This window comes from Globicephala melas, chromosome 19 (genome assembly GCF_963455315.2).
Source record: "Globicephala melas chromosome 19, mGloMel1.2, whole genome shotgun sequence".
NCBI classification, from domain to species: domain Eukaryota; kingdom Metazoa; phylum Chordata; class Mammalia; order Artiodactyla; family Delphinidae; genus Globicephala; species Globicephala melas.
Window position 1 is genome coordinate 16,706,124 of NC_083332.1, and position 22,395 is coordinate 16,728,518.

Genomic DNA, 22,395 nt, shown 5'->3' on the forward strand with positions numbered 1-22,395 from the left:
CGTAGAGACAGATAAAAGTAGCTCAGTGGTTGCCAGGAGTTGAGGAGAGGAAGGGAATGGGGAGTGACTATCAATTAATACAGTTTCTTTTTGAGGTGATGAAGACATTCTACAGTTAGATGGTGGTGATGGTCGCACAATTTTGTTAATGTACTAAGACTCACTGAATTTCACACTTTAAAATGGTGAATTTTATGGTATGAGAATTATATATCAATTAAAAAGGAGAGAAATAGGGAAAAATATATATTACTGGCCTCCAGAAATGTCTACTTAGAATAGATGAGCATCTGCTACATCTGAAAAATGATTTACTGGGTAGATGGTCAGCTTTGTGGGTGGCTACCCACTAACCAGGGTGGTGATTATTTGGGTATTTACTTGGAGATAATAAAATCAAGCATAGTTACTATAATTTCTGTACTTTCCTATGTGTTATTCTTCAGTGAAAGTTTAAGGAAGAAACAAAGGATTAACTAGAACAAAAAGGAGGGAAGCTTGGGTAAAGAAAGTTTCATTCCAAGTGGAACAGCATGAGGGAGGGGAAACCCAGAAGGCAGTACCGCAGAGACTACCAAATGGCTGGTTTCAATCAAATCTCCTTCCTCCTTTACAATAAACCAGCGGGGCCAAGAATATGTGCACCGCACTACTCTGAAATGTACATGCTTACATGACTAACTGGGGTATAATAAAAAGTTCTAGATGAAAAGCCATGGCAAACTTTAAGATTCAGATCTAATCCAAACTATAATTTCAGTACTAAGAAGAAAGCAGCAGGTTCATGAAAATAAAAACCTAAAAAGAAAGGGGAGGGAAGTAATGTCATAAAAAATGGCAGAGTAGGAACCTCCAAAAATTCTCTCCTCCATAAAAACAGTGATAAAACTGGCCTAATTGGTCAGAATCAACTTTTTTTTTTAACATCTTTATTGGAGTATAATTGCTTTACAACGGTGTGTTAGTTTCTGCTTTATAACAAAGTGAATCAGCTATACATATACATATATCCCCATATCTCTTCCCTCTTGTGTCTCCCTCCCTCCCACCCTCCCTATCCCACCCCTCTAGGTGGTCACAAAGCACCGAGCTGATCTCCCTGTGCTATGCGGCTGCTTCCCACTAGCTGTCTATTTTACATTTGGTAGTGTATATATGTCTATGCCACTCTCTCACTTTGTCCCAGCTTACCCTTCCCCCTCCCCGTGTCCTCAAGTCCATTCTCTAGTAGGTCTGCGTCTTTATTCCCATCCTGCCCCTAGATTCTTCATGACCTTTTGTTTTTAGATTCCATATATATGTGTTAGCATACGGTATTTGTTTTTCTCTTTCTGACTTACTTCACTCTGTATGACAGACCCTGGGTCCATCCACCTCACTACAAATAACTCAATTTCGTTTCTTTTTATGGCTGAGTAATATTCCGTTGTATATATGTGCCATATCTTCTTTATCCATTCATCTGTTGATGGACACTTAGGTTGCTTCCATGTCGTGGCTATTGTAAATAGTGCTGCAATGAACATTGTGGTACATGACTCAGAATCAACTTTTTAAAGACTAGAAATTAACAGGATTGAAGCAAACTGGGGAGCATTTATTCAAGAAAAACGGCTGAATCTCAGTAAGAATACAGTAGTACCCCCATCCATGGGGGCATATGTTCCAAGACCCCTAGTGGATGCCTGAAACCTCAGGCAGCATATACAGCGTGGATACACTGGACAAAGAGATGATACATGTTCCAGGAGGGATGGAATGGGACAGCATGATATTTTATCATGCAACTTGGAATGGCGTGCAATTTAAAACTTATTTCTGGAATTTTCCACTTAATGTTTTCAGGCTGCACTTAACTGCAGGTAACTGAAATGGCTGAAAGTGAAACTGTGGATAAGGGGGGAGGGGACTGCTATAGTCAGCTTTGTAGCATTTTAACTCGATCTAGTTCCATTCCCTGCTCTCGAACTCTATGGTAACCTTGAAAAATAACAGCTGCATTTGCAGTGAAAACCAGAAGGCAGGCAGCAGAACTGGAGGGAGCAGAACTAGGCTAGAGCTCCTTCAGAGTTTCATTCCTAGAAAATTATCATTATCTGACTTATCTGCAGGTTCCCTGGAAGATCCCACTTGCAAGGATCTCTATTTGATCTGACTTGGAACTCACTTGGAGAGGGAAGAGAATCTGATTTCCAGTTGCCACATTATATCATAAAAAATGTTCAGTTTTCAATTAAAACTTAACAAGACATGCAAAGAAACAAGAAAATATGGCCCTTATACAGGAAAGCAAACAAATAAACAAACAAGAGAAACAACTGATGAGGAAGCCCAGATGTTGGACTTACTAGACAGAGACTAAAATTGGCTATTTTCAATATGTTCAAAGAACTAAAGGAAACCATATCTAAAGAACTAAAGGAAGTCAACTATACTTCTGTTTTTTTAAAGTAAAATCATTAAAAAGAAAAAAAAAAGAACTAAAGGAACATATGAGAATGATGTCTCAGCAAATCCAGAATACTACTAAAAGAGAGAAATATTTTTAAAACAGAACCAAATAGAAATTCTGGAGTTGAAAAATACAACTAACATAAAAAAATTAACTAAAGGCTCAACAGCAGATCTGAACAGGAATCAGTGAAACTGAAGATTAACCAACTGAGATTATCCAGTCTGGGGAACAGGAAGAAAAAAGAAAAGAGTCTCAGAGACCTGTGGTACACCATCAAGCATACCAGCATCATATAATAGGATTCTCAGAAGAGGAGACGGAGAAAGGCACAGAAAAAAAATATTTGAAGAAATAAAGGCCCCAAATTTCTCAAATTTGATAAAAAGCACATGAATCTACACATCTATGAAGCTCAACAAACTCCAAGTAGGATAAACTCAAAAAAATCAACCTAGGCATATTATAATCAAATTGCCTAAAGCCAAAGCAAGAATCTTGAAAGCAACAAGAGAAAAACAATTCATCATGTATAGTTGATTCTCATTATTTACAGGCAGTTATAAAAAGTTGCCATGTACACTGAATTAGCAAATACTGAACCAGTACTCCTAGATCCTGTGAGCCTCTAGTCAAAACATTTTCACCAACCAATCAATATATAACCTTGTTTTATGTGTGTTTCTGTTTAAAGACACCTTAGTTAATATTTACTGTTGATTCATTAACACTGAACTCACAGGTAATGGCACTATAACTCATGCCTGAATGACACTCATCTAACAGGTCTTTTCTCTGTTAGGTACATCACGGCCTTCTTGGGCTTATGAACACTAAACAGCACTTCAGCAATACACTTAGGGGCCATTTAAAACAGTGAAACTGCCAACAAAAAGTATAAAAATGCAAAAAATGTGGCACTAAATAGACTATGAAAAGAATACTTGTTTATAGTCTGAGAGCTGAAATGAGAAGGCAGAGCGTCACCCTGTTCATCCTCAGCTGGGGGTGTGCATGTTGTGCAATTCAAATTTTTTGCCACTCTGCACATGTCTACAACTGACCACAAGAGTTCTACAAGTATTGTTCCAAATAAATTTTAGCCAGTAAGCTTATCTGCAAATACAGGATCTGAGAATCGTGAGGATCAACTATATATAACACTACTTGAAACACTTGTGCTCCCAACATAATGGGGTACTCCTCTTTTTAAAAATATAATATACAAAAACATCAATCTATGAAACAAATAATCAGAGGGTTACTGACCATCTTACAAGATACAGAGGTTCCTTTAAGTACTGAACCCATGGTATATTTAATGTAACAATTCAGCAATTCTATTATGTACAACCTTTCAGGATTTCATTGTGATTTTTAAAAGCTCAAGCCTATATATTTAAGGTACAATCTATCTGTCAATTTAGAAGTATATAATTTATAAAGACAAATTTATGCTTTAAGAAAACAATTACATTTGGTGAATCACATTCACTCCTTTTTTTCCCCTTCTAGAATGCATTGTTTTAAAAATAAAAAATAACATTTGTAAAAGCTAAACAAGTTGAGGAGTTATATTATTATTCGTTAAACTTTTTATTTTAGTGCTAAGCTCATGGTGAAATTTTTTATAAAAATGCCAGTGGATATTACAAATGCTTAAAGAAAAACTTAACAAGGTAAAATATATATTAATATCTCTTCACTGACTAGCTTGCATATAGCTGCTTCATCAAAGATGATTACTTCAATCGAAAAGACAAACAATAACAAGTATTGGTGAGAATGTGGAAAAATTGGAACCCTCATACATTGCTAGTAGGATGTTAAAATAGTACAGCACTTTGGAAAACAGTTTGGCAGCTCCTTAAAATAAGTATAGTGTTAGCACATGACCCAGCAATTCCACTCTAATGAATATATTCAAGAGAAATGAAAAATATAAATCCACACAAAAATCTATACATCAACATTCACAGCAGCATTACTCAAAGTAGTCAAAAAATAGAAACAACCCAAAAGTCTATCAACTGATGAATGAATAAACAAAATGTGGTATAGCTATACAATGGAACATTAAATATATATATTATGTACATATAAAGGAATGAAGTACTGATACATGCTAAAACATGGATGAACTTTGAAAACATTGTGCTAAGTGTGAAAGAAGCCAGACACAAGAAGCCACATATTATATGCTCCCACTGATATGTAATACCCAGAATAGGCAGATCCATAGAAACAGAAAGTAGGTTTGTGGAATGGAGAATCACTGCTAATGGGTACAGGGTTTCTTTTTGCGGCAATGACAAGGTTCAGAAGTTAGATAATGGTGATTGTTGCACAACTCTAAATATACACACATATGGTATGTGAATTATATCTCAATAAAGCTGTTATTTTCCCTATGTAACTTCATTGCCATTTTCCTTATGTAACTTCTCATTTAATAGCAAAAGGTACATAATAAAAAATAAGTTTTCAGGACTTCCCCGGTGGTGCAGTGGTTAAGAATCCGCCTGCCAATGCAGGGGACACGGGTTTGAGCTCTGGTCTGGGAAGATCCCACATGTGGAGCAACTAAGTCCGTGTGCCACAACTACTGAGCCTGCACTCTAGAGCCCATGAGCCACAACTACTGAATCCGCATGCTACAACTACTGAAGCCCGTGCGCCTGGAACCCATGCTCCACAACAAGAGAAGCCACCGCAAGGAGAAGACTGCTGATAGCAACGAAGAGTAGTCCCCACTCATTGCAACTACAGAAAGCCCGTGCGCAGCAATGCAGACCCAACGCAGCCAAAAATAAATAAATAAATAAAATAATTAATTTAAAAAATAATAAGTTTTCCAGAGATACCTTTAATGCCAGACTTAGTTTCCTTTTCATACTTCAATTAGAAATCTGGATTTAAATGCTGCTATCCCAAATCTGGGAATGTGAATACTGAAAAGGCCCTTAAAGATCATCTAATTTAAGCCCTTCAATTTACAGACGAGGGAAGAAAGTCTCAGGATACTAAATGTCTTGCACTAGACCACACAGCGCCCGTATCTTGACCCTCAGAACTCTAAATGTATACATAAATATTCTGTTCAGCACTATCTAGACTGACACATTAAGCTACGCTACAGGAATAAATCCTGAAAGGAGTGGCCTAACCTAAGATTTATTTTTTGCTCACATAAAGTTCAAGGCAGCCCTTCAACTTGTAGGGACATCATTGGAACTTTTGTTTTCCACAGTCACCTTAGCACAACAAACTCATATCAACTCTTTACTGCTTCCCACTGTAAGTGACACACATCACTTCCCATCACAGCCCTTTGGCCAGAATTAGTCACTTGTGCTAATGTAGCCACAAGGTAAACTGGGAAATGTAGGGGGACACATGGAATACTGGGTAAGCAATACAGTCGGCCACAGCTGCCCATCCAGCCCAGCTGTGGGTTGCACAGTTTTTACAAGATGGCGAAAGCAATTCTGATTCCACCCAGGAGAGGCTGGTTTGCAATGTGGAGTCCCTACAGTTGCTTTCCAGAGGCCAGGTGATGCTCACATAGGCTGCTCCAGGACATGGTTCTTTGCTGTGTTTATGTATGCAGGGTGGGGGAGTGGAAGGAGGTAGAGAAGGAAAGGTCACAGAGTCCTTTGAGAAACTGATGACAAAACACTCCATAGTCTTAACACTATCCAAAACACCAAAGTTTTCATTCAGTTTTGGATTTAGAGCCCCAGGTGAAGAACCACCTGCCATCCACACTCGCCATGTTTCCCTTCCCTACAGAGGAATGCTACACAGAGCTGAAGGCAGCAGATGACTTCATCCAAACTGAGCCTCTCTTCCTGCACTTAGTGTTGGTCCAGCAATAACCAAATAGGGGAGGCCAAAGGCTCAAGCTAACGCAGTCAGGGGGCACCAAAGAGAAATATATATTGGATCCTCTGTGGGGATTTTTGCTTTATTTTTTAGCTTAATTTTTTGTTTGTGTTTTGTTTGTTTGTTTTTTGGCTGCGCCATGTTACTTGTGGGATCTTAGTTCCCCGACCAGGGATTGAACTCATGCCCCCTGAAGTGGCAGCACACAGTCCTAACCACTGGACTCCCAGGGAATTCCCATATTGAACCCTTTGTATCCATATCACTTATTACCCGTGCACCTGTATCCTCAAGGTGTGGTCCTCAGGCCGTGAGCATCAGAATTGAATTGCTAAACACCAAAGGTGCACCTGTATTAGGATAAGTCTGTCTATAGGCCATATCAGTGTACAGGGCATGGTTATAATGCCCACTGAACATGTTATTAAGAGTGGAAAATTTTTAAGCAATTTTTTATGAGATGCCATATTAACATTAACCTTGTTAAGACTAGGATGAAAAGAAAGAAGCCAACCAAAGCTTAAGGACTTCCTTCCCTGACATTAGAATCAGAACATCCCTTTAATGGAATGACTATTAAAATGCTGATTCCTGGAATACAATCCAAATCTAACGAATCAATCTTTGGAGGCAGGAGCAGAGAATATGCATTTTTTACAAGATCCTCAGGTGAGTCTAGATGCATGTTATAATTTGAGAGTCAAACTGGTCAGCTAAAAACCTGCTGAAAGCCACAAGGATGACGACACCTGAGCATGGACATCTGAAGCTGCTGACTATATAAACACCACTTAAGGCAACTCAGGTATTTCACCAATATTCCTATTCATCAAGAATCCAGAAAGGGACTTCCACCTCCATGTGATAAATGACTCTACTTCTTAGAACCAAGGGGCTGGTTGGAAAATTCAATGAAAACTTCTGTTTGTATCATAATTGCTTCTAACAAGACCACTCCGGTCCAACAGTCAAGCCTGGGGTTCTTCTCCAGGCAGAAAGAACAAACAAGCCCCTGAAGAAAACAAAAATTGGTTTTTACTTATTCTTAATGGATCCGGTGTTCCTGTGCTGACCTTTGCTGTAATCAAAACTAGATAGTGTTGAATTCAAGGAAATATCATGGAATTGAAATACCATTCAAGTTCTATCATTTTCAAATAGGCTTTTGCCAAGAAACAATATGCAAAGAAGGTGGTGACATCCATCTAAGGAGTCATCTTCATGGCAGTGATCATAATATCCCCTGACAAAATACTGATGGAAGCTCGGTGATGGGTACACATGAGATTCATCACATTATCTGCTCTACTGTTGTATATGATCAAACAGTTCTGTAATGAAAAGTTTAAAATGTACACAAACATGTATATAAGCACGTGGATATATCTCTTTTACTTTTTTTAATAAAATTATTCTCAATACTTGTCTTATTGTTTTTTGAAAGCTTTTCCTCCATATTTATCTCCCTGAAGGGCTAAAATATGTTCAATCCATTTAAGGACATTTCTGCTGTGTATTTTCTTAAAAAGAATTTTCACTGGGAAAATATTCACCATTTATGAATCCACTATTCATGCTACATGGAAATAAATATGCATTGTGAAAGATCTCAGAAGTCAGTTGTAGCCAAGACTTGTAAGATTTAAGTATGGTATTCATAAGTTTTAACGCTGCCTAAGATTCTCAAACACATGGCAGAAAAGGACATTTTAGTAGATATCACATCTTTTCAACATTACAATAATTTGCAAAAATTCTCAATAGATTAAAATTGAACTCAGACCTGATTACATCATTTAAAGCATTCCTTTCTGCATCAAAGTCAACAGGAATTTGTATTTCAAACAATAACAAAGAACATGCTTGAAACTAGACAAAAGTTAAGTATAAAAGGGTTTTCTTATACCCATAACTGATAAAATTTTTAAAAAGTGGTCATCCTGAGAAAATTTGAAGAGCTTCCCTTTAGAGATGCAGTGGAAAAGAAAGTGGCCCTGGTGGCTAACTAACTGGTTGAGATCCTGGCTCTGCCACTTACCAGCTACGTGACTTGGGCAAGTTCTTTAACCTCTGTGTGCCTCAGTTTCATCGTCTGTAAAATAGGGATAGTAACAGTAACTACTGTTATTGAGTTAAATGAGTTTATACATACAAAGCATGTAGAATAATGTCTGGCACATATTAAGCACTACTTGTTTGATGATCTTATTATTATTATCATTCCAGTAAGTGAAAGTAACCAGGCCTTATTATCTTGCTTGTCTGGAAAAAAGTTACTGACAAACAAGAAAGGTCTTGTAAAGTCACCCAATCCCTAAACTGAGTAGAAATCTACGTATTCTAGGGTGGGTGGCATCACATGTTTCAGTGATGTGATAGTTATTATTTGTGAACACAGAGAACAATTTTAAATCCATTTCAGTCATTAAGCCAATAGAGAAAAAGAAGTGAAAAGCAGTCCTGTTGTCAGAAATGGTATGGCACAAAGTAGCTTCATTTCAAGATGACAGGCTAAATAAACAGGCACATATACTTACCTCCCCACCTTCCTCAAATTCCAAAGACAACAAAAAGATATTCACAAGGGAATCACAACATAACGGTAATTAAAATGGCCGAGAGACATAGTCGATTTGAATGCTGGCCACTTTCTAGAAGACAGAAAGGAAGTGGAGGAAATTGTATGACAAGATAGACCAGAGCAGAGCTAGACACTTCTCAGAACATGTAAAGCCAAAGGCGGGCAGAGAAGCAGAGCCCTTTTCCTGGAGGAGCTGGATAAATGCCCAGCTTTGAGTCAGCAGGTACAGTCAGGAGTGGGAAATAGGTTCATCTACCTGATCTCCTCCATACTTCTCACCCCTGGTCACTGAATCAGCGAACTCCTATTAAGGCAAGAGGACTGTTGGAAAAACAGGAACCTCTTGTCAATAACCTATATAATCAACCTGGTTCTTCATCGATAAGCATCACCAGATAGTGAAAGAAGAGGACATAAAGGAAAACTAAGATGAAAAGCAGATCAGACTCCAGGAGAAACATATATTTTAGGTCCCAGAAAAACTGGTATCTAAAGAAATTCTAACTGGTATCCTCAGAGAGAGATGAGAAGATAATGCAACCTTAAAACAAAAGCAAGCGAAACATAAATGAAACAGAAATCAAGGAAGAACTCTTGGAAATAAGAAAGATGATTGCCAAGATGAAAAACAAGGGAATAAATAAAATAGGAGTGGAGTAGCATGTAGGGGATACACACACACACCCCCCCCACACTTGCTTATATTTTTTTAAAACAAGCAATGGAAGAATAAACCAAAAACCAATAAAAATGTTTACCTATGAGGTACAGAGAAGAACAAAGGCAAGGAAGGAAGCCATACTTCTCTCAGTATAACTGGCTTTTTATATAGTTTTATCTTTAGAACCATGTAAATATATTATATAATTATAAAACAAAAGTAAATAAAAAATAAAACAATCCTAAAAATAAAAAAGACAAGTGAACCTAAACTATTTATCAAATTGGTGGCATAACCACACAGAGAAGGATTTTTCAAGTTAAAACAGGGTCTTGACTGTACCTCTCTGGTGTTACTGTCAATAAAGGAGAAGAGACACAAATATAAAGTCAAAGAAATAAAAATCCTGTAATCCTTCTATTGAATTTGAATCATGAGTTATCCTTTTCTTTCTAAAAAGTACACATTTACTTTACTGAAAAGATCTAAATTCACATCCCATTTGCAATTAATGCCCTTAATACTATTTCCTCCCACCAAATAGGATGAGAATTCCTTATAGAAATGGCTGATTCTAGATATGGCGTCAAAAACAAAAAGATAAGCCCAGGAATTCTTATCAGGCCAGAAATAAGGGAACCCATCTAATACTACCCAGCCCATGTCACAGGACCCAGGGTAAACCTGAAGAATAAGTTCTTATATTAATGGCCAATAATGGTAGAATTTCAGAATCAAAAGAATAACTCTTCTGGAGCAAAATTCATTAAGTATATAAAAATTAATGAGTTCGGACTTGGCAATGATTCCTTGCATATGATACCAAAAGCAAAGGCAATAAAAGAAAAAACAGACAAATTTTACTTCATCAAAATTAAAACTTCTGTACATCAAAGGACACAACTGATAGAGTGAAAAGACAACCAAAGAATGGGAGAAAATATCTGTAAGCCATATATCTGAAAAGGAATTAATATCCAGAATATATAAAGAACTCATATAACTCAAAAACATATAACCAAACAATCCAATTATCAAATGGGCAAAGGACTTGAATAGACATTTGTCCAAAGAAATAGACTAATGGCCAACAAACACATGAAAGAATGCTCAACATCACCAACCATTAGGGAAATGCAAAGCAAAACCACAATGAGATACCACTTCATATGCATATATGACTATTATAAAAAGAAAAAACCAACACACAGAAAACAACATGTTGGCAACGATGTGGAGAAACTGAAACCCTGTTTATTGCTGGTGGAAATGTAAAATGGTATGGTCACTATGGAAAACAGCATGGCAGTTCCTCAAAAAATTAAACATATAGTTAATTACCATATGATCCAGCAATTCCACTCCTGGGTATATACACAAAAGAACTGAAAGCAGGGACTCAAACAGATATTTGTACACCTATGTTCATAGCAGCATTATTCATAATACCAAGAAGGCTGAAACAAGCCAAATATCCAACAATGGATGAATGGATAAACAAAATGTGGTATAACCACATAATGGAATATTATCCAGCCTTAAAAGGACGGAAATTCTGATATATGCTTCAATATAAATGAAACTATATTTATCCATGTGGCAAGTGACCTCTCTACTTGTCAGGCCATAGATCTGCAGAAACCTGGCAGTGGTTGCAATATCTGTGGCCTTAAGACAGGTGCTGTGGGGAAGAAGGTGGAGACCATGGTCTCTACTTCCAAAGTCACAGCTAAATAACAGGATCATCAAGCACCCTGTCTCTTAAGCTCAGGCCTGATATGGGTGAAGAGTGCTGGTTATTTTTCTGGGGAGCCTGTCCTTTATCTTTTACCTTCTGTTTACAGCATCTTTCAACACACACACACACACACACACACACACACACACACACACACGCACACACGCTTTTCTCTCATTTCTCTAGTCAAATATGTTCATCTGTTCTTTCACAGTGTCAGGTTTTACAAGTTAATCTACCTTGCCCAAACTGATGATCAAATATAGTTGAACCCTTTGAAGAAGATATACAAATGGACAATAAGCACATGAAAAGATGCTCAACATCATTAGCTATCAGGGAAATGCAAATCAAAGCCATGAGATACCACTTCACAACTACTAGGATGACTATAATAAAAAGACAGACAATAGGGCTTCCCTGGTGGCACAGTGGTTGGGAGTCCACCTGCCAATGTAGGGGACATGGGTTTATGCCCCGGTCCGGGAAGATCCCACATGCCGCAGAGTTGCTGGGCCTGTGAGCCACGGCCGCTGAGCATGCGCGTCCGGAGCCTGTGTTCCGCAACGGGAGAGGCCACAGCAGTGAGAGGCCCGCGTACCGAAAAAAAAAAAAAAAGACAGACAATAACAAATGTTGGCAAGAATGTGGAGAAATTAGAATCTGTGGGAATGTAAAAGGGTGCAAATACTTTGGAAAACAGTCTGGCAGTACCTCAAAAGGTTAAATGTAGGGCTTCCCTGGTGGCACAGTGGTTAAAAATCTGCCTGCCCACGCAGGGGACACGGGTTCGAGCCCTGCTCCGGGAAGATCCCACATGCTGCAGAGCAACTAAGCCCCTGCACCACAACTACTGAGCCTGCGCTCTAGAGCCCGCGAGCCACAACTACTGAAGCCCGCACGCCTAGAGCCCATGCTCCACAGCAAGAGTAGCTACCACTCTCCACAACTAGAGAAAGCCCGCGCGCAGCAACAAAGACCCAACGCAGTCAAAAATAAAAAAATAAAATTAATTTTTAAAAAGGTTAAATGTAGAATTATCATATGACCAAACGATTCCACAACTATGTATATATCCAAGAAAAATAAAAGACATGTCTACACAAAAACCTGTACATGAAAGTCCAGAGCAATACTATTCATAATAGTAAAAAAGTGGAGGGCTTCCCTGGTGGCGCAGTGGTTGAGAGTCTGCCTGCCGATGCAGGGGACACGGGTTCGTGCCCCGGTCCAGGAAGATCCCACATGCCGAGGAGCGGCTAGGCCCGTGAGCCATGGCCGCTGAGCCTGCGCGTCCGGAGCCTGTGCTCCGCAACGGGAGAGGCCACAACAGTGAGAGGCCCGCGTATCGCAAAAAAAAAAAAAAAAAAAAAAAAAAAAAAGTGGAAACAACCCAAACGTCTAACAACTTAGTGGTATAGCCATACAATGGAAAAATATTCTTCAATTATAAATGGAATGAAGTACGGGAATTCCCTGGTGGTCCAGTGGTTAGAACTCGGCACTTTCACTGCCAGGGCCTGGATTCAATACCTGGTTGGGTAACTAAGATCCTACAAGCTGTGCTGCAGGGCCAAAACAATGGATGACGTACTGATACACACAACAACACGGATGAGCCTTGAAAACAACATTATGCCAAGTGAAAGAAGCCAGACACTGGGCTTCCCTGGTGGTGCAGTGGCTGAGAGTCCGCCTGCCGATGCAGGGGACACAGGTTCGTGCCCTGGTCCGGGAAGATCCCACGTGCCGCGGAGCGGCTGGGCCCGTGAGCCATGGCCGCTGAGCCTGCGCGTCCGGAGCCCTGTGCTCCGCAACGGGAGAGGCCACAACAGTGAGAGGCCCGCATACCGCAAAAAAAAAAAAAAGAAGCCAGACACAAAGTTCACGTATTGTATGATCCCATTAACATGCAATGTCCAGAATAGGCAAATCCACTGAAACAGAAAAATTAATGGTTGCCTATGGCTGGGGCAAATGGGAAGAATGAGGAATGACTGCTAATGGGTACAGGGTTTCTTTTTGGAGTGATGAAAATGTTCTGAAATTCTGGTGGTAGTTACATAACTCTACGAATACATTAAAAATCACTAAATTATACACTTTAAATAGGTGAACTGTATGGTGTGTGACTTACATTTTAATAAAGCTGTTATTTAAAAAATAAAGGTGAACCACTCCATAAACAACTTCTTCAGAGGAAAAAAATACAGAAAATTCTCTGTCCTCTCTAGACAACAACAATGTAAATCTAAATACCCACCCTTAATAATCTGGGGACACCACAGGAAATTAGGGAGGTTAGTAAAGTTATTGCCCATGAAGTTCAAAGCCCAACCACTTCCATGGTGCTTTTTCGGTCAGTTCAGAATGACACAAGCCATATTTAGAAATGCACTCCAAAAAAATGCTTTGAAGATTTTTATTCTCAACATTCACAAGTTTAAAGTATCTATCCAGACAAGAGAAAATGTCTGATTCAGTTCTTAGTTCTCTCTCTCATTAGGGCTCTACTTTTTTGGCTCCCCTTGTGTTACCACATTAAAAAGAGTGATATGAAAAGATGCTAGTTCTCCTTCCTTTCTTCCTGTCCCTCTGGCCGTTCTTAGTTGCCTCTTTGAGCCACTGCCCATCTGACAGACCCGAAGTGCTGTGGTTCCTCAGAGCTCTATGCTGTGCCCTGTTTCTAAGATCAACATATTCTCACTGGGATGATCCCCAAATCCATCTCTCTAACCCAGATCTTTCTCTTGTACTCCAGATCCCAAATATTCAACTACCCAATGGACAGGTCCCCAAATCAAATGTCCAAAACCAACTCTCCCCAGTCTTTCCATATTCCTTCCCTGTCTTGGTGAATGGCATCACCATTAACCTACCTGAACAAGCCAGACACCTGGAGTTATCCTCTACTCCTTACTCTTCTTTATATCCAATTAATCATTTAGTCATATCCTTTCTGCCTCCTTAACATCTTGCAAGTCTTTTTCCTTCTATTTTCACTGCCAATCCGAAGTTCAAACCTTCTTTACCTCCTGTCTGAATTACAGAGGAGCCTCCTGAGTTATCTTCTTTTTTTTTTTTTTTTTTTTTTCCGGTACGCGGGCCTCCCACTGCTGTGGCCTCTCCCGTTGCGGAGCACAGGCTCCGGACGCACAGGCTCAGCGGCCATGGCTCACGGGCCCAGGCGCTCCGCGGCATGTGGGATCTTCCCAGACCGGGGCACGAACCCGTGTCCCCTGCATCGGCAGGCGGACTCCCAACCACTGCGCCACCAGGGAAGCCCCTGAGTTATCTTCTAAATGCCTGGACTGCTCCTCTCTGGTTGCTGTGTGATTAATCACGCCACTCTCCTGCTTAAAATCGATTATTGCTCTCCATTACCTTCCCAACTTTCTCCCAACTTCCCCCCACCTCCCTCATCCCATTTCTGCCTAGTTCTTGCTTGTGCCATCTTTCTTCTCACCATCTACACATTCAGCTCCCTCTGCATGGAAAGCTCTCCTGGCTTACTCTCACTCCTCCTGGATGTCTAACTGAGATGTCAGCTCCTCTGGGAAGCCACCTTGACAAAGACTGAGGTAGAAGCACCTCTGTGTGCAACCATAACAGCCTGTCTTTAGCCCTATCTTAGCACTGTCTTTGTTGTATTGTAACGTACTGCATCACAACTGCCAGTTTCCCCTGTGCTTCTCTGCCACCTCCAACCACCAAGATCACCGAGCTCATTCAAGATATCAGAGTGCGCCAAGCACAGATGTCTGTTGAATGATTAGTTCATCCTCAGTATTTATTTAATGGTTATTTCTATACAGCATTCACACGGTCAGTCTTGCTATCCACAGAGGCAGTAGCTAAGTGCTAGATAAAAGGTTCTGCTTTGGAAAAAAAAAAAAAAAAAAAGCTGATGACATGACATGTTCACGCAAGTACTTCTCAACAAAACTACCATTCATTAAGTGACTACAATGTGTCAAGCATTATACCTGGAGCTTTGGATACATAATCTCATTTAATGCTCACTAGAACTGTAAAATAAAAACAACTGACATTAACTGAACGGGTACTGAGTGCCAGGCACTGTGCTATGCACCTTACATCTGTTACCTAATTTAATGCTCACAAGGATCCTGTGAGGCAGTTAAAGAGCTTGAGTGAGTTCTTCAAGTTCCTGCCACACGGGTAAGGTAGCAGTCCCCAACAGAGCTGGGTTTGGGGCCTGGGAGTCTGCCACTAGCAGCGGAGGTCTCCATCACTGCATTATTCCACCTCCATCAATGATCTAGACCAGGACATTCTGTTTATTACCCTTAGGAGATGGTTTCAAGCTGTAGGATTCTTGGCAGGAATTGGCAGGAAGTTGAGCTGAAGCAATGAAAAGAAAGGAAAGTGGTCTCTCTTTAGGAGATCATAGCCATATGCATTGCTAATGACCCAAATTCACCTCTCCAGTCGAGACCCCTCTCTCCTGGGACTTCAAATGTTAGTCATCCTTCCATTCCCCGGTCTTCCTCCTGCATTTACTGCCTTGGTTAAAGGCACTACCAACCCTGCACCTAAACGTAAGGTATTATCCCAGATGGTCCCTATCCTGCTCCCTTTCCTTACAATCCCTTACATTCAGTCCTGCTAATCCTGTTCACCACAGTTCATGGTTCAATCCTGTTCACCTGGTCTCACCTGGGCTATTGCAACTGCTGCATAAATGTTGGCTATTGTTACTGTTACATCCTAAATGCCTCTTGCTCTCTCCTTTATGCCAGCACTGTTCAGCTTCCAAAGAACTAGCCTTCAGGAGCAAGCATGTAAGGCCAAGAGAGAATATCTTCTATGAAGACCAAAAGCCAAGCTTCCAGATGCTCAGGTCCCAGATCTTTCAATGAAAGCATAATAGATAGACAATAGCAAAATCTAAGTAGCATGCTAAAAATGTATGAGAATGTCAGATACTGGAATAGAAACTAATAAATAGCTCCAATCCCAAGAAACCATTCTATTTTATTCCATTTCACAAAATTAGTAAGTCAGCATTCAATCTTTTAACACAGTGGCTCTCAACAAGTGAAGATGATTACACACACACACACACACACACACACACAGACATCTGCCCAGGGGACATTTAGCAATGTCTGGAAACATTTTTTGGTTGTCACAACTGGGAGGGTGCTAGTGGGTAAGGCCAGGAATGTTGCTAAATATCCTGCAATGCACAGGACAACCCCCCTGTCCACCTAAAGACAAACAATTATCCACCCAAAATGTCGATAGTAGTGCTATTGAACAACTCTGCTAAACAAGTTCCTTCTATATTCAAGTACCTAATACATAAAAAAGTTACTTCTTTCTGGGAAGATGATACAAACTTTCCCCGTAAGTTAAGCTACAACAGGTCCATTTGAGGTATCACTGGAAAAGAGGCAGGTAAATGCCAAATACCTGGTTGAAAAAACAAATGCCGTGAGTTGGGAGGACGGCGAGCACCATAGAGGCCGAGGCCTCGTCAAAGACCTCAGAGAGCAGACGGGCTGCTCACTTCACACGCCAAGCCTGCCAGTCCAGGCCCGCCCAAATCCAGAATCACCTCTCCAGCCTTACTTGCAACAGGTCTCTTCAACCCACCTTTTGTTCCTGCCACACTGTCCACCCACAACAGCTACTTCTCCACAGCGCCACTATGTTCTGTTGTTACTGCTAGAACAACCTCTCATCTACCTCACAAAAGCTCTGCCCTCCAGCTGAGCGGCACCCAATTCCCCCCAACCCCAGGCTGACAAGGACACGTGGTCATCTCAACCCAATCACCCAATCATAAGAGCGTGTTCCTACGATTCCTGAAGAAGGAGGCAGTGCAAAGTCAAAGGTGTAAAATGCTTTGAATGGCTTAGGCCCTAAGGCCTTGTCCTCTGCCACCTAACATCAGAGCTTAGCAGCAGCCAGCCAGGAGCCGCCTCACTTCCTGTAGTTGCTCAGTAAAAATAGGAAGTGGGGGGAGAAATTCACAAAGCAGAAACAAAGGTAATCACTGCCTAGCTTCCTGAACACAAATCACTGAGCAGGGAGGGTATCATTAAAACATCAAAACGGAAAGGGAGGCATGGAGAGCCAAGGCCAGAGGAAAGGAAGTGACACTTCTGGGTCCACCAAGCCCAGACTACTTCTGTGCCCAGGAGACCGCTCCCAAAGAAAACTATGTTCAAAACTGGACACTAGTTTATATAGAAAATTTTCAAGGAACACTAACGCATTTTAATTTAAAGAATCATGCAACAATTCCTGAAACATTAAAGTTCTATCAGAGTAAAAAAATGTCAATGAAAAAGTTTTAAGGAAGTCAAGATTAAACTACATTTTTCCTAGTCAAGAAGTGGCTACTAAAACTGCTATTAAAACAAAACAAAAGGAAAATTACTAAATAACTGACTGGTTGACAAAATCTGAAGCCCATGCTTTCCTATACTGAGGTATGAAAACTCAAGTAGATAGAAAAAACCCTACTAAATAAAAATTCTATTCATAGAATTCTAAAAAATTCTAATCACAGCTGGAATCTATCATAGTTAAAATAAAGATGCTTCTACACCTGTGCCCACAGGCATGGCTCAACCCTGTAAGTCGTGCCTGAATGCTCCAGGCACCCAGGATGCAGAGGTTAACAGTGCTGACGTCAAGGAGCTTCTGGTCTAATGGAGGAACCAAGTGCTCCCACGTGGTGACTGACACCTGACTGCCCCTTGTACTGACACTTGCTCTAAAACAATTTATCATCACAAAATATGACACTCCTCTATAAAAACAAAGCAAGTTGTCATTAGCAAATTTGAAGAGCTTTTATATCTGGTAATCTACAAATAACTGATAATTTCAGTTAAGCAGAAGAAATAAATTTTCTAACCACAAAGTCAACAGAGTTGAAATTTAGTTTCAAAATAACACAGGTTAAAAACAAAATAGGCCAGGGAATTCCCTGGCGGTCCAGTGGTTAGGACTCTGTGCTTTCATTGCCAAGGGTGCCGGTTCGATTCCTGGTCAGGGAACTAAGATCCTGCAAGCTGAGCAGTGTGGCCAAAAAAAAAAAAACCAAAAAAACAAAAACAAAACAAAAAATAACAACAAATTAAATATAAGAACTTTTGAATTTTATTTGAGAAACACTCTAAGCCAAAAAAATATTTGTTAAACAGAAATCTTCAAAAGAAAAGGAAAAAGGGGGGTGGTGGTGGTCAGAGCCTTGCCAAGAAAAGGTTTATCTACAAGCAACTACCATACACCACCAAAAGGTGAACAAAGTTGGCTCCTAAACATCTGAAAAAGTTTACTCAGGTGAAACAAAGTTTACATCTGTAAACTGAAATGGTCTCAGACCAATAAAAATTTGCATATCAGGGCCTTCCCTGGTGGTCCAGTGGTTAAGACTCCTTGCTTCCAATGCAGGGGACGTGGGTTGGATCTCTGATCAGGGAACTAAGACCCCACATGCGAGTGGCACAGCCAAAAATAATAATAATGATAATTTAAAAATTTGCATATCAAAATGCACCCAAGCACTACGAAAACGTTTGTGATAAACTGTGCTGCTGAAGGAAATTCGAGTATAAATCAAGGAGTTAGAATAACTTACTTTAAAGTAAATCATTACTTTAAAGTAAAAATCACAAAACATTGATTAATTTTTCAAATCCAATTTGTTAAAAAAATTTTTTTAATCTACACCTATTAAAAACCTGCAGTTTATTTTTTATTTATTTATTTTTGCAGTTTATTACAGCATGATAAGGCCTTGATCTACTCAGCTCTGTTTAAGCCTAGTTTTAGCTCAATTATCCAAAAAGTTTCCAAACTTGTAAAAAAAGCATGTTGAACTAGTGAAAACTAATGTATCCATTAGAAAGTTATTTAAGAACTCAAAAGTTGTATAGTGTTACTCATTCTTAACAACTTGCACTGTGGAACCTATCCAAAACTAACCTCAAATGGGGAAAAACAAGTATTTATCAAGAAGCTTATATACAAACAGGTAAATCAAAACATAATATGGAAATTATTTCTCTTACTACAGAGAGGAACTATATAAACTTTAGATAAATACACTTCAGATTCAGGACCATTTCTGAAAATTTAAGGTACCCATGAAAAATTTCATCAGTGGATATTATAGAAGCTCCTTCCTCCAGGCTGGGAACACTGACTCCAATTTTGCACACCCAGCAAGCCTTTCCATCTCTCAAAAAGAACAGCAAATCCGAGTTACAGCTAGGGAGCTCATTCTTCTCCACAAACATTTCAGCAGGTCAAATATTTAGCAATGAGGACATTCAAGGAGCCTCCTGCCCATCTCACCCCTACCTCCCACCGCTTCCTGAGGCAGGGAAGACAGCCCTAGAGAGCAGGCCTGCAGTGGCTCATGTTCCTACCTCGTGGGTAAGATGAAATCTCTCAATGCTGAGAGGTTATGCAGTAGTTATGGGTATGGGTTTGGGAGACAGATTGACCCTAGATATGAAATCCTGCTCTCAGTAACCATCAGTCGAATGAACGGCACTTAATCACTCTATGACCTCAGGCAAGTTACCTGAACTCTTGTGCCTCAGTTTCTTCAGTACTGCGGTGAGGATTAAATCCATAAAGGACAGCACTCAATAAATGGAACTACTGCTCTGAAACAGGCCAGGAACCAGTCAGAAGGCGGCATTTTATCTTTTTTAAAAATTCTTCATTCTGGCCTACTAGCAGTAAAAATACTAACTCCCTCTCCCCACCCCCACCCCAAATACCACACAGTTACAACAACTTTCAAAAATATTTCTTACCTTCTTGCAGCCCTGGCCCCAACTCCCAAAGTCCTGGCAACAAACTAAAAGGAGTGCTGCCCTGTGTTCTCAAGACGGGAAGGAGGTCATGGCTCCTCCCATTTCCCTGCCTACCACTCCCTCTTGCAGCCCCAAACTAGAAAAAGAACACGGACAGTGCTAAGGAATGAATCACCTTGCTTTACAAAGCACATTACAAAGTGACTTAAGGACAAGGACAGGCACGGTACATCCTTTCCTACCTGGAGACCCAGAGACAAGACAGGTCCTTGTGAGCTGGTGAGAGGAACCACTTTCACCTCTCCCTCCCTAGGTTACCAGCCTACAGCACTCAAGTCTGGGAGCCAAGCCAGCCTTCCTCTACCTGTTCTCAGGCACATATATCCCCCTCTGGGACCTGGGAGTGGGGTAGGGGAAGACTCAGGTATTCCCAGGTTCCCCAGTCATACGACCATCTCACTAGCACCTAATCCCAAAATCATTTTCAATAAGAAAATTTGATTTTTTTTAGGTAATATCTAGCTCTAATTCCACACTCAAAAACTTTCACATTATGATTCTTTGCAACTACCAATCTGGAAAAGCACGTATCTGACAGTGGCCTAGACACAGGAATATAGTCAAAATGGCTTAAAAAAAAAAGCAATACCATCTAGGAATGAACCCAGAAATAGATTCAGTAAATGTAGAGGCCTGCATCCAGGATGCCCACTGGCAGCACTGACTATAAGCACCAACCTGCAAGTAACCCACATGGCCTATATGAAGGGGTTCATTAAAAAAATTACACAAGGGGCTTCCCTGGTGGCGCAGTGGTTGAGAGTCTGCCTGCCGATGCAGGGGACACAGGTTCGTGCCCCGGTCCGGGAAGATCCCACATGCCGCGGAGTGGCTAGGCCCATGAGCCATGGCCGCTGAGCCTGCGCCATCCAGAGCCTATGCTCTGCAACGGGAGAGGCCACAACAGTGAGAGGCCCGCGTACGGCAAAACAAAAACAAAAACAAAAACAAAAACACACACAAAATAAAGAAAAAAAAATTACACAGGAACATCTCACAATCACTTGAAAGTTCAAGGTAGAGCTAGCACATTTCATCAAGCCTAAACTCTCATCGCTATAAATCCCATCATTTTATATATGCTAAGAAAAACTCTGCCGGCTAACAATGACCTGCCATGGCACGACATATTCCACTTTCAGGCTCCCTCAAGGCGCTTTCCCGTCTCATTTCTCTGCCTCAGTCCATCTGGGACACACATCACACCTGGAACAAGCCTCTTTGCATCCTTTTCTCTCCTTTCACTTTTTCTAGAAGTTACCCATATTTAAGATCCACTGTTTCGATGACACCATCTTAGGCCCCTTTAGTTCCTATGGAGCCTTTCCTGAGCTCCTGCAGCCTCCACTGCCATTACTCATCATTAGCTCTGTGTGTCTTCCCTTTCCAGATGAATTGTAAGCACACAGAGAGATTGGACACATCTTCACATTCACTTTGGTGTAAAACACAGGGCCATAACACTACCACCACCAACAAAAACCCACACCTGTCAGGAACTGTTCTAAGGACTTCACAAATATTAACTCCCTTAAGCCTCACTATAACCCCAGGAGGCAGGTACTGTTACTTCACCCATTTTCAGACAGGGTAAATTGAGGTAAAGAGAGGCTATATGATTTAGAGGTTAGTGACTAGTTAAGTGGTAGAGGCAGGACTTGAGCCCAAGCAGTCTGGATATAGTCCTTGCCCTTAAAACTCTATGCTACATTCCCTCTCTAAGTGACTGCTATGTATATAGCAGACATTTAGATTTTAATTCCTATTACTTTTTCATTGAAAATACACATACACAGTGGAAAAAATTCGTATTGTACAAAAGAGTATTCAAGAAAAAGCCAGGTCAGTCTAACAGCCTAGATTTCTGGGGCCTCATCCCAAAGGCAATCACTCTTTCTTTTCTATCATTCGAGAATTGTTTTTCTGCACTTAGAAACCTATTTCATGTGTATCCCCCCTCTCTTTCTTTTTTTACACAAATGGGCACATATACACATTGTCTTGCATCTTGCCTTTTTCACTGAAATGATATTTCTCTGAGTTTGATGCATATCTGCACCTATGCTGCTTTTATTCAGTTGTAAGACACATATTTTCACACTTTAAAGATGATTTCATGAAGTCAGAGAATCTTGGTGGGTTTGGACTTCATCAGGAAACAGAAGTCACAAAAGGCTTTTAAACGTACAGCAGATGTCAAGGGTTAGC

General features: G+C 40.4%; 1 protein-coding gene across 6 annotated transcripts in view; it reads right to left on the reverse strand.

The window, feature by feature from the left end:
• GARRE1 (granule associated Rac and RHOG effector 1) overlaps nucleotides 1-22,395 on the reverse strand; it is an 82,182-nt gene that overhangs the window by 55,257 nt on the left and 4,530 nt on the right. Inside the window, exons 1-2 of one of the 6 annotated variants that reach the window (XM_060289406.2) lie at nucleotides 8,875-8,971; nucleotides 8,376-8,429 (exon numbers count right to left, since the gene is read on the reverse strand). The exons of 2 other annotated variants lie outside the window; for them this stretch is intronic. The gene's annotated coding sequence lies outside the window, so the exon portion shown is untranslated. Of the gene's footprint in view, nucleotides 1-8,375; nucleotides 8,430-8,874; nucleotides 8,972-20,127; nucleotides 20,161-22,395 lie in introns of those variants that run through there. 3 more of the 6 variants (XM_060289405.1, XM_060289407.1, XM_060289408.2) reach the window with 3 other exon arrangements.